The sequence below is a fragment of the Pteropus alecto genome, unplaced genomic scaffold, assembly GCF_000325575.1.
Source record: "Pteropus alecto unplaced genomic scaffold, ASM32557v1 scaffold333, whole genome shotgun sequence".
NCBI classification, from domain to species: Eukaryota; Metazoa; Chordata; class Mammalia; order Chiroptera; family Pteropodidae; genus Pteropus; species Pteropus alecto.
Window position 1 is genome coordinate 950,976 of NW_006433879.1, and position 12,658 is coordinate 963,633.

A 12,658-nucleotide genomic window follows, 5' to 3' on the forward strand; every position below is an offset into this window, starting at 1 on the left:
TCAATTTTGTAATGCATATTTTACCACAATAAAAAAATTTAAAAAAATGCTTTTCAATATGGTATGTATAGATTTGTTGTATGTATAGATTTATTGCGAAGGCAAGCCACAGCTTGTGCCACAATTTCTGTGATGCACCTCTAAAGGACACAGTCGAAGCTATTGTGTTTCTTTAAAGGCACACCCCTAGCTCGTTCCAAAGTTCCTCAGAGGTGCTGCAAATAAACAGTCATGTAACACTTACTGGGTAATTGCTCTCTGCTGGCCCTCTTCCAAATGCACTCTGGATGTTGATTTGTGTATCCTCTCCACAGCTTTAGGAGGCAAGTAACCATTACTACTCTCTTGAGAGAAGGGGTTAGTCAGGGGAGGCATGGTAAAGAGCTTGCCTAAGATCCCCAAACCAGTTAAGTGGCACCACCAGTCCCCACAGTCCAGTCTCAGGTTCATACCTTTGACCACTAGACTCCCTGTACCCTAAGTGTTCCCTTTCAGCTCCCTCTGCCACTCCTCAGGCTCTACTTTCAGGTATTTGTTGTCCTCTTCTCATGCCAGCAGCTATTTCCTCAGCAGACAGCATCCTGTCCAGTTTTAGAAGTGAGGACCCTCAGGCTGAGCTCCCAGCTCTTTTTTACCAGGGTTGGTAAAGCAGGCTTCATGCTGGCTACCTGATGCCTTTTTCCCAAGCAGATGTCCTTTTCTTTTTGCCCAAGGTCAAGCCCTCTAACCTACTTGTCTTCTTGGGGAACCTGTTTTTTCATATCTCTCTCTTGTTTCCAAATGTTTGTTCTTTTTTAAAGTAAAAATGTTTTTAGGATTAAAAGAGCAATACAGTTTGTAATATAAGAATATAGAAAAAATAGAGGAAAAAATTGTTACTAACTCTATCAAAGAAAAATCACTATAAATACATTTATATTTTTTGGATGCATTTTGAAGACAGAACATGATCATATTAAAAATTGTCCCCTCAGTTAAATGGCTATTATTAATTACAACCATTTCCACACTGTTGGACATTTATTTTGTTTCAAATTTGAAATTTAAAGTTTGGTGTCCTTCTAAAGGCGTTTTTTTTTTTTTTTTTTTTTCCCCCCCTGATTATGGCAATTTTACACTACCTCTCTTTCTTGTTGCGTGGCTTCAGCTGCTGCCCCTCCCTCGGCAGGTTAGAGAATTCCTGCCCAATTAGACATTTTGGGTCTCCTCCATAAACTGGTTTCGGGACTTCCTGGGGCTCAGAAGCCACATCACGTGGACTCCCCCCCTGACATGGAAGGCTCCTCTGTTGATGTACCGGCAGATGGCAGAAAGGAAAGCCACAGGGGACCCTAGCGGCAACAGACCCGGTGTCCCTACTTAGAGACACAAGTCACTTCCTTGAGCTGCCTCTTGGCTCAGGCTTGGTGCTCACAGTTGCGGGTCTGGTCTGCCCTCTGGGCATCACGCGGTCTGCAGGGAGCTCGCTAGGCCCAAGTTAGAATCTGGCATACGGTGATTTCCAAGAATTAAGAACGATGTCACTTAGAATGCCACTTAGCAAGTGTTCATTATGAAGACAGAAGTGTTAGCGGGGGAAGGGCGGTCGCAGGCAGGCTCTGAGCGCTCGCTGTTGCTTCCGCTTGGTTCTGATGGCCGTAGGTCGCGTCGCGAATTGCGGCGCATCTGTACTGGAAGCTTCCAGCAAGGGGCAGTGCGGGCACGCTTAGGGACCTGTTTTCTGACTGCACCCGGTTTAAGTTGCAAAATCGTTGAATAGCTTGGAGATGCTTGATCTCTGTTCATGTCATGGACTTTCCCTCCAAACTGAATCATCCGAACCCCACGGGATCCTTTTAAAAAACAGTAGCAAAATTACAATCAAGTGGACCTTGCTTTCTTCCCTTTGGACATATGTCGACTGTGGGTCTGGTTGGGACTGCGGGGAGGAGTGAGGGAGGTGAATTCTGCCTGCTGCAGCCTCACCTTGGGATCTTAGAGTGCTGGGTAAACAGACTTGCAGATCGTGGAAATGCCTTTGCAGCGGTTCAAAGCTCCCATTTCGACTTTGGTACAACAGAAAAGTAACTCCCATTATTTTCCACAATTCTAGTCTAGTTTCTTTCTCTCTTATTCTTGATAGACATAAATCAACCACTTCCGATTAATTCTCTTAATTCTCTCGAGTTAGTGATTGCTCAGTCATCTTAGGTTTAAACTCACTGGCTCCCCCTCAACCTCATCCTTGGCTTGATTCTAGCTAGAGAACACAGAGCTTGACACAACCGTCCACCTGGTACCATGGGGGAGGCAGCCCCTCCTGAGGTCTTGCTCTCTTCCAGGCTTCTGCTGACTTTCACTTTTTTCCAGTGGATGTTTCATGTTCCCTGAGACCATCTGAAGAGGGGCTGGACAGGGCTCCAGGAATGGTGTCCATGGTTTCTTGGCTCCCTGGGAAGGAGACGTGGTGAGATAGTAGCAGAATCTACACCTGGTCCCAGTGGAGACTGTCCAAGTGGGTCCCTTTGATATAGTTGCCTGCATTCCAGTTCTGAGACTCTGAGTTGATCCACCTAGGTTATCTATCTTCCAAGTTTCAGTTGGGCCCTTGGGAACTTAGGGATATTCTCCCACGCCTTATAGATGGGGGACAGATGGGACTGCTATGGGTCCTGTGGTGCTTAGAAACACCCATACTCATTACTCCCCTGAGGCTGGATGACACATGCCTAAGAGGCTCACTGCTGCATCTTCCAGAATATTTATAATCCAGTCTCAGTTCTAGACTTCAAGGTAGGGTCCACTGTGTGTCCATTTACCAAACCCTCTTGCTTTCAGCCTAGGGATGAAAGGGGCAAGAGCATATCTTCAGGGCTGGACCTAAGCCTCATGCTTCCTCTCCCAACAATTCCTTTCTCTGCCCAGTTTGGAGGGTGCATATACACTCACACACATTCATGTACACACAGAAACACATTGACACACAGAAACTAGGTTACATATGTTCTTTATATATACATATATATATAGCTTCCCTTTTACATATATGGGTGTGCTGCAGATGAGGATGGTAGTGAGGGTAGATAACAAACCTTATATCTTTCTACTTCATCTTCTTTCAAATCTTTGGTCTCACACCTGGATGGTACTTTTTGAAAACCAAGGGTGTATCTTATTTTCTGATTCCACAATGATTCCCTTTCCCTAAAGCATCAGGCGAGTCTGTCTACTACTTGTGTGGAGAGAGAAAAGGCTCTTGGGTCAGAAGGAGCCTGTCAGAGTGGAGGGAGCCGCTGGCATCATGGCCCATATCCGCTTCCATCCTCTGCATCTTATGAGTAATCATCGGGTCGAGGCACCAAGGCCTGACCATACCTGGAGTGGAGGGGTTTCTCTGGAAGGGAATGGGCCTTTACTGTCAATCATCTGGGGAGTGGTGGGTCCTAGGGCAGGACCTGGGACTTGGGAGGTGTTGGGTCTGAGAGCAAATTGAATAACTACACCCTCAAGTGTCGGAGTTCTAAAAAAATTGAGAAATATTTCACAGAAGTGGCAGATGGAAGCCAAAGCATGGCCTTACTAGTGCTGGTAGTGATCACCTCTGGCCAAGTGGAGGTGTTACGGAGTGAGGTGAGCAGTTAGTCAGTTTGGGAACTATAGGACAGATGTGGGCCCACTTCTAAGTTATCTCTGTTATATTTCCCTTGGTTTATTCCCAGGTCTTCAGGAAATTCCCACAAAAAGATACAGTCTGAACTCAGATTGTGGTGGCGTGTTGGAGGTAGGGAGGATTTTGTGCCCATGGATTAGCAAGCAGCACAAGGCATGGTGCCCATTCCCTGAGGAAAGACTCATGTCTGTAAGGAGGCCAAGGGCTGTGTCCTGTGGACCTGACTCATGGGACTACTGGCAGTGAAGGGCAGTAGGATATGGGAACATCAAGAAAAGAAGGGAGGAGCTTGAGAGCCTGAGGGTCCTGCTCTTGAGCCTCCTGAGATAGTTGTAGAAAGTGCTGGCAGGTGAGCCAATGGAGGTGCCCACTTTTCTTATTTGGATTAGAATGGACTTGAACATTGGCATATGTTTTCTGTGCTGGGGGGTCATGCTGAATGCCCTTCTGTACTCTAAAAAGGCAGTCTCTACAACACGCCAGGCCCAGAGATACACTATCTCCTCAGAAAGAAGCTTCAACATGGAAGTTAGTCACGAAATGTAGATGAGGAGATGGCAACTGGTTTTTAAGTTTATAAAGAATAATTTAGATTAAGGGCTTTGTCAGATCGTGGCAGACACAGGTTTGCATGAGCCATAATACTCAGCCTTTCCCAGCATTCTCTTCCTGGGGTCATAAAGAGTGCTGAAGGGATCCCTTAGCCTCCTTTCACAACCTGCCCCCCAACCCATGCACAGATCTGCTTTGTGCTCACAAAGGACCTGTTATCCTCCATGCTGAGCTGCCCCTGTGCAGCTGTGATAACACTGGGATCTGCTGGCTCTTCCTCGGACAGTTTTATTACTAAATCTGGGTCTGATGTTTGCAATTTATTCTCCCTCCACCAGGCCCGAAATGGGGCTCTCTGTGTCCCAGGTCCCCTGAGTTCTAGCTGATGTGAACTTTGTGCTTCCTGAGTCTTTGCTGTGCTCACACCTGTTTTGCTGTGGAAACTCTTGACTTGGATTTTCAACCTGCTTGAGAGTGCTGGAAATGTCCAGCAGACTGCAACAAGGTGAAACAGATCAACTCCCTATTTCTTTCTTCCCTGTTTCCCTGAGTAAATAGCAAAGGTTTCAGTTTTAAATTAGAGAAGGCAGACATTATAGTCTTTGAAAATATCCCTTGGTCTCAGTCTCTGACCCTTTTTTATGTTTCATTTTGACACCTGTGGGTTTGTTGCTAGGTCCTGAAACCCTGGAGCCATGTCTCCTGGTTTTTCTATTACAATTTACATAAGTAGAACCAGCCCTTTTTCTTTCCCTTCTTGCTTTCACTCCAGCCTTTTGTTCACAGGATTGCAATTGTAATGCTGTGCAAAGAGTGTTCATTCCACTGTCAGATAACCTTTATGAGAATAGCAGTGTCTAGTAGTGTTGTTTTCATCAAAGGGATAGAGAAACTGAGTGAGGAGGAGGCCAGGGGCTGGCCCAAGGTCATAAATTCATTGGAAAAACTTAACTCACTCAAGTTCTCCTGGCTCTCAGCTCGGAGGCCTTTCGAAATTAATAGAAACCCAGTGCTTTGTGGACTGACTGTAGCTTAGAAGGACTGTCATGCAATGTACTTAAATTGGCAGGTGCTGATGGCTTCTTCTCTTCTCTGTCTCTTCAAGGGTCTAGTTGAGGTAAGTTTGTAGGACTCCTGAGAAAGTCTTTCTGTTTGCAGATCATCTTCAGCATAGGGCAGAGCACCAATCTAATCTAATTCAGTGTAGGAAAGAGACAGTCATAACAAGGTAAGCGTACGGGAAAGTGTGTTTGGATAAATCAAAGTGTAGCTTAAATAAAGCACCTAGTTTATACCCAGGAGATTGCATCTTAAATGACCACTTTGAACCAAAGCTAGCCCAAACTCTGGGTAAGAATAGTGATGACTTTCTTTCTTTCCTTCTTTCTCTTTTTCTTTCTTTCCTTCCTTCTTTTCTTTTTCTTTCTTTCTTTCTTTCCTTCTTTCTTTCTTTCCTTCTTTCTTTCTTTCCTTCTTTCCTTCTTTCCTTCTTTCCTTCTTTCCTTCCTCCTTTTTGCCTCCCTTCCCTCAAATTCTAGACAGTTGTGGAGGAGCGATCTTTTTGTCATTTGCATGACATCTTCTGGGACTCCTGTGAATTAGTTGCTTTTCCTTCTCTATTTCCCGAACCAAAAGTAACTGTTTACTTAAATCGAGTAAATGATCATTGCAAAATTCCAAGGACTTTTGGATGAATACCCTGACTATTCAAATTCATAGTCAGGGTAGATCTATTTATTACTGTAACAATTTTCCAGTAGATGGCAGGTAAGTGTTGTGAAGAGCTGGTCCCTTATTCTAATTCGTGTGGCTCATCTGTGAGTTAGCAGCAGGCCCATCACTGGCACATCTGACTTACAGCAGTCACAACTGGGGCTCCTGCAGAAAAATGACCATGATGAGCATGGCCTTAAAGCTCCAGTGAGAATGATCTTGAAGCTTTGCGCTCAGCCTGACTGCACCTGAGGGAGCACGATTCAAAGGCCTCCATCCTAGTACAGCCAGCTGGAGCACTGGATGTAGCACTGGCCCTCAAGACTGCTCCGGTAACCACAAGTACCCTTCCAAGACACAGGTTTTAGTACAGGGGTCTTCAAACTATGGCTGGCAGGCCAAATCCAGCTACTGCCTGTTTTTGTTTGCCCACAAAAGTGAGAATGGTTTTCACATTTTAAAATGGTTGGAAAAAATCAAAAGAAAAGAATATTTTGTTCTATAAAATTATATGAAATTCAAATTTCAGTGTTCACAAATAAAACTTTATTGAAAAACAACCATGTTCATTCACTCATTCATTTATATGTTGACAATGGCTGATTCTGCCCTAATACAGCAGAGTGGAGAAGTTGTGACAGACACTGTGTGGCCACAAAACCTAAAATATTTACTTTCTGGCCCTTTACAGAAAAATGTTGCCAACCTCTGGATTAGTTCTTTGGGACTCCCACTGGCTCCAATATTGATAGTTTTGGGTATACATACATAGGTAGAGGGTGACTAGCACCAAGATGGAGTGAGGAGACCCAGGGGCTGATGCACATTGGTCCTTGAGACCCTGGAAGATGTGGGTATGGGTTCCCTATCAAGGCCATAGCACCATATCCAAAGGTGCAATGCTTTGGAGGAAGCCATCTCCCCTTAGCCCCAGGCCCGGCTGTAGTCTATGCAGACCTAATAGTGAGGATGTGTTTTTGCTTCAGCATCCCTATCTGTCCATGCACCAGCTATGACCCCTGGACTTAGCAGAATGCTTCCAGCTTTTTAAACTTCTTTGGTGACAATTTAAGTATCTACTAATGTCTTAACCCTATCTAAAATCTAAGCTGATTTCCTACAATGTGTAAAGGAAGTGCTTCATAATCTTCTGGATAATAGAGGGATGTTGTTGCTATCCTCTGAAAATCTAATCTTACAGCCCTGGTCCAGTAGTCCTTGGTTCTCTATAGGCACATCTTCAATTTAATGAAGTAATTTCCACAATCCAATGCTTGACTTCCTGGGCCATGTTTTGTTTAAAAAGGATATGCTTATGATATTTGATCAAATATTCACCATCTGTCAGAATGTCTGGTTATTTACATCTCTACAAAAGATGTCTAGTTTTCAGTTTTATAAGATGAAAAGAGTTATGGGGATGGATAATGGTGATGGTTTCATAACACTGTGATTGTATTTAATATCATCAAATTGCATACTTAAAAATGGTTAAGATGATAAATTTTATGTTATGTTTTACCACAATAAAAAATTGCAAAAAATCCAGACCCCACTACTCACCTCCTCCTCTGCTGTCATTTGGTTGCCACCTCCTTCCTAAGAATTATTGTGAGAGCTTCTTAACAGATCTCTCTGCTTTGCCTTTATAGTAAACTATTATAGACTACGCTCTACAGAGCAATTGGAATGAAGCTTTTAAAACTTCAGCGAATTCATGTTCAAAATCCTGCAATGCCTCTCAACTCACTGAAAGCAAAAGTTAAAGTTCTTCCAATTGTCCACCAGCCCCTCTATAGTCTAGTCCCGTATCTCTCTGACCTATCTAACCCTCCCTTATTCCAATCCATCCCCATGGCCTCCTTACTATTCTGGGGCACCAGACATGTGCCCATTGAGAACATTTACACAGTTGGGTAACTCTGTCTGGGATATTCCTCCTCCAGGTATTCTTCTTCAAGCCTTTGCTCAGATGTCATTTTCTTCAAGAGGTGTAGCTTGTTTCTCCTTAATACTGCAGCCCGTCTTCCCCTTCCCTTTGTGCTGCTCTGTTTCTTACACTGTAGTACTTACTTAACCTCTTTATATGATTTGCTTATCTTTTCCACTGCTTATTCTTACTAAGATGTAAACTCCATGAGGTTAGGCATGTTTTGTTCATGATATACTCTAAGTGCTTAGAATAATATATGGCACATAGCAGGTATTCAACACACACACACACACACACACACACACACATTTTTTACATTAAGTTAAAAAAAATTTTCAATTATAGTTGACATTCAATATTATATTAGTTTCAAATGTAGAGCATAGTGGTTAGACAATATAACTTATGAAGTGATCCCTCTGATAACTCTAGTACCCATCTGATACCATACATAGTTATTACACTATATATATATTTGGATTTTCAAAAAGACTTTACTGAAATCTAATTCACACATTATATAATACACCCTTTTAAAATGTACATTTCAATGTTTCTTAATATTTTCAGTGTTGTACAACTATCACTGCAATTAATTATGGAACATTTTTATCACCACAAAAAGGAACCCCATATCTTAGCTGTCATTCTAAGCTTCTTATATCCCCTAGCCCCAGGCAATCGCCAATCAACTTTCTGTCTATAGATTTGACTATTGTGGATATTTCATATGAGTAGAATTAATACGTGGCCCTCTATGACTAACTTCTTTCACTTAACATCACGTTTTCAGGGGTCAACCATGTCATAGCACATATCAATATTTCTTTTTATTGTAGAACAATGCTTCATTGTGTGGCTAAACCTTTATTCATTCATTAGGTGATGGAACTTAGTATTGTTTCCACTTTTTTGCTATTAATAATTTTACTATGAACATTAGTTTACAAATTAGAGTGTGAACATATGCTTTTATTTTCCTGCCATAGGATTTTGTCCTTTAAGTTAATTAGGCTGATTTCACCATTTCTCAGCATTTACTCAGCATTTACTTCCTGTCTTTTCAGTTTCTATTCCTCTTGCAATCCCACATCTATTCAAAAGTGGCTCCCAATCTCTCCTTTTCCATGAAGCTTATTCTGATTGTTCTCTCATTGAGCTCATTTTCTTCAGCACTTGTTACCTGTGCAGAACAATTTAGCTCTTAATTTTACATTGTTTTAATTTTTTTCATGAGTGATAATCTTGTCTTTCTAAGTACAAATTGGTTTAAGGAAAAATATTATTTGATATGATGGTACCTATTCTTGTATAAATTGAACATATTTAGCTTTTTCACCAGGGGATCTGACAAGGTGGGCTGAGTTTGCAACAAGACTATAAAGCAGGTGGCCCAGGTCATCATCAAAAATAATTATGTACCTGGGCAGTGACTTCCACACTAACAAGCATTTGTTTGAGAAGATCGTCATAATTCCCAGCAAGAAGCTCTGCAACAAGATAGTGGGATAGGTTACCCATCTGATAAAGTGGATTCAGAGAAGCCCTGTGAGAGGTATCTCCATCAAGCTGCAGAAAGAGGAGAGAAAAAGGAGAGATAACTTAGCTCCCAAGGTCTCAGCCCTGGATCAGGAGATTATTGAAATTGATCCTAACACTAAGGAAATACTGATGCTCTTGGACTTTGGCAGTCTGTCCAACCTGTAGATTACTCAGCCTACAGTTGGGATGAATTTCAAAACACCACGTGGAGCTGTTTGAATCTTTCTGCTGTGCTGTAATATTTTCAATAAACCACGGACAATCCCCCCCTCAAATATTTAGATTAACAGTTGTTAGGATAAAATGCAACATTTTATACTACACCAATACTTCCTTCTTAGAAGCATTGATATAATTATACTTTTATTATAAATGTATTTTAAGCAATTAAACAAAATTGAAAGCACTTAATTATATAGAGAATTATTCAATCAAATGCTCATTTTTTTCCCCTCACAGTAAAAAAATAAAATAAAATCAAAATCAGCTGTCATTCACTATGCAGCTAGAACTGGAATTTACAGCACTTTACCAACTGTAAAGCTCTGGGGACTGATTTTTTCATTTTTCATTTTTATTTGGAGTTGACATTCAATATCATTTTATATTACTTTCAGGTGTACAGCATAGTGGTTAGACATATGTATAACTTACAAAGTGATCCCCCTAATAAGTCTAGTACCCACCTACCACCATACATAGTTATTACAATATTATTATTATTATTATTTTTAAAATTTTTAGGCGAAGCAATCCTTGGTTGACCTTACAGATTGCAAGGACCTTGTCAGCATACAATCCCTTATTTTTTTATTTTTTATGCTTACAGCACCTGGACTTCCTAAGTTCTCTCCCATCCAAGTACTAATCAGGCCTGACCTTGCTTAGCTTCCAAGATCAGATGGGATTGGGCTTGTTTAGGGTAGCATGGTCATAGACTACAATATTATTGACTATATTCCTTATGCTATAATTTATATGCCCACGACTATTTTGTAACTGTCAATTAGGACTTTTTAATGTCTTCACCTTATTCACCATAGGCTAATTGCTGCTTTTTAAAATTTTTATATTTTTATTCTTTTCAATTATAGTTGACATACAACATTATAGTTTCAGGTGTACAACTCAGTGATTAGAGATTTATATAACTTACAAAGTGATCTCTCCCATAAATTCAGTACTCATTTGACACTATAAATAGTTATTACAATACTTCTTTTTAAATTGTTTATTGGGGTAACATTGGTTAATACAATTATATAATTTTCAGGTGCACATTATAGTTTGACATCTATATATTCTATTGTGTGATTACCACCCAAAGTCCAATGTCCTTCAGCTACCATATATTTGATCCCTTTACCCACTTCGCCCTCCCCTTAACCCCTTGTATTTGACCCCCTTTACTCCGTCTACCTAACCCCTCTTCCTCCACCCCCTAGTAACCACTAGTCTATTGCCCATGTCCATGAGTCTCTGTTTGTTTGTCCTGTTCATTTGTTGCTTTTATGTTTATATCTCACATATAAATGATATCACGTGATTTTTAATTTTTTCAGTCTGGCTTATTTCACTTAGCATGATTATCTCGCGGTCCATCTATGTTGCTGCAAATGGCAGTATTCCATCTCTTCTTATGGCTGAATAATATTCCATTGTATATATAGAATATTAGCCAATCATCTATCGTAGGATACTTCGGTTGCTTCCATGTCCTGGCCACCATGAATAATGCTGCTATGAACATTGGTGTGCAAATAACTTTTCGGATATGGGTTTTTAAGTCTTTGGGGTAAATACCCTATAGAAGGGTTGCTGGATCATATGGTAGATCAATTCTTAGTTTTTTGAGGAACCTCTATACTATTTTCCATAGTGAATGTACCAATTTGCAGTCCCACCAGCATCCTCTCCAACATTTGTTATTACCTGCCCTGTTGATTATAGCTATTCTGACAGGTGTGAGATGGTATGTCATTGTGGTTTTGATTTGCATTTCCCTAAAGGCTAGTGATGTTGAACATCTTTTTGTTGGCCATTTGTATGTCATCTAGGGAGAAGTGTCTGTTCAGGTCCTCTGCTCATTTTTTTATTGGATCATTTGTTTTTTTGTTGTTATTGAGTCGTATGAGTTCTTTGTATATTTTAGATGTTAGGCCCTTATCGGAGACATTGTTTGAAAATATATTTTCCCTTTGAGATGGTTGTCTCTTTACCTTGTTGATGATTTTTTTTTTGTTTTTTGTTTTTTGTTTTGTTTTGTTTTTTTTGCGCTGAGCAGAAGCTTTTTAGTTTGATGTAGTCCCATTCATTTATTTTTGCTTTTACTTTCCTTGCTTTTCAGGTCAAATTCATAAAATCCTCTTTAAGTCTAAGGTCCTTGAGTTTAGTTCCTTCTATGTATTTTATTATTTTCTTTTATGTATTTTATTGTTTCAGGTCTTATATTCAGGACCTTCCTCCGTTTTGAGTTAATTTTGATATGTGGTGATAGACAACAGTCTAGATTCATTCTTTTGTAGGTGACCTTCCAGTTTTCTCAGCACCATTTATTGAAGAGGCTTTCCTTTCTCCATTGTATGTTTTTGGCTTTCTTGTCGAAAATTATTTGCCCATATAAACATGGGATTACTTCTAGACTCTAGATTCTTTTCCACTGGTCCGTGTGTCTGTTTTAGTGCCAATACCATGCCGTTGTGATTATTGTCACTTTGTCGTATAATTTGAAGTTGGGTATGTGATGCTTCCGGCCTCATTCTTTTTTCTCAGGATGGCTTTGTCAATTCTGGGTCTTTTGTGCTTCCATACAAATCTGAGGATTTTTTTGTTCTATTTCTTTAAAAAAGAACGATGGGATTTTGATGGGGATTGCATTAGATCTGTATAATGCTTTAGGTAATATGGTCATTTTAACTATATTGATTCTTCCAATCCAAGAACATGAAATATCTTTCTATTTCTTCGTATCTCCTTTGATTTCTTTTAATAGGGTCTTGTAGTTTTCATTATATAGATCCTTCACATGTTTTGTAAAATTTATTCCTAGGTATTTTATTCTTTTTGTTGCAATTGCAAAAGGAATTATTTTTTCCACTTCTTTTTCTGACATTTCATTAGAGTATAGAAAAGCTATGAATTTTTGAATATTAATTTTGTATCCACAGACTTTACTGTATTTGCTTATTGTTTCTAGTAGTGTTCTTGTGGAGTTTTTAGGGTTTTCTATATAGAGAATCATGTCATCTGCAAATAGTGACAGTTTGACT

At 40.2% G+C, this 12,658-nt stretch overlaps 2 pseudogenes; one reads left to right on the forward strand and one right to left on the reverse strand.

Moving 5' to 3' along the window:
- The first annotated feature begins 1,893 nt into the window (after window positions 1–1,893).
- Window positions 1,894–9,608, forward strand: LOC102883124 (annotated as a pseudogene).
- Window positions 9,609–10,209: 601 nt separating this feature from the next.
- On the reverse strand, window positions 10,210–10,328 carry LOC112477023 (annotated as a pseudogene).
- Window positions 10,329–12,658: the final 2,330 nt, after the last annotated feature.